The sequence below is a fragment of the Seriola lalandi genome, unplaced genomic scaffold, assembly GCF_002814215.2.
Source record: "Seriola lalandi dorsalis isolate HSWRI2012SDOR001 ecotype SW California unplaced genomic scaffold, Sedor1 jcf7180002000354, whole genome shotgun sequence".
In the NCBI taxonomy this organism is placed as follows: Eukaryota; Metazoa; Chordata; class Actinopteri; order Carangiformes; family Carangidae; genus Seriola; species Seriola lalandi.
In genome coordinates, this window is record NW_019471017.1 from 1 (window position 1) to 412 (window position 412).

General features: G+C 52.2%; 1 non-coding gene across 1 annotated transcript; it reads right to left on the minus strand.

The window, feature by feature from the left end:
• Window positions 1-143: 143 nt before the first annotated feature.
• Window positions 144-260, minus strand: LOC111662249 (U5 spliceosomal RNA). Its single transcript, XR_002761305.2, has one exon. It is a non-coding gene; the product is annotated as a U5 spliceosomal RNA (small nuclear RNA).
• Between the last annotated feature and the right edge of the window lie 152 nt (window positions 261-412).

Sequence of the window (412 nt, forward strand, 5' to 3'; positions counted from 1 at the left end):
TGGCACAAATCTCACTAGTCGCGGTTTCCTGTTTCTGACACGAGCCTGACAAAGGCTGCTTTTTAGCACCTCCTCCCAAGCTCTCCATTGTGCCGCCCTCATTTGTGATGTGGACAGCTTTTTGACCTTTAACAAACTCAAAGGGCTTCGCCGTTAGGCAAAGCCTGCCAAAAATAGCTTGAACTCGTTGCTGTTCCTCTCCACGGAAGTCTTTAGTAAAAGGCGAAAGACTTGTGCGTTATGAAGAGAAACCACAGTCAGTACAACCCCTCGCTCCAAGGACAGCCCAGGAGTCTATTCGCCACAGTCACCACCATCGCGGTAGGCTTGTCTTTGCTTGCCGCCAGCCGAGTCCCGGGACTCGCCAGTGCCACGTTGTCACAGGCTCTATCCAATGGGGTTGTGGAGGAAA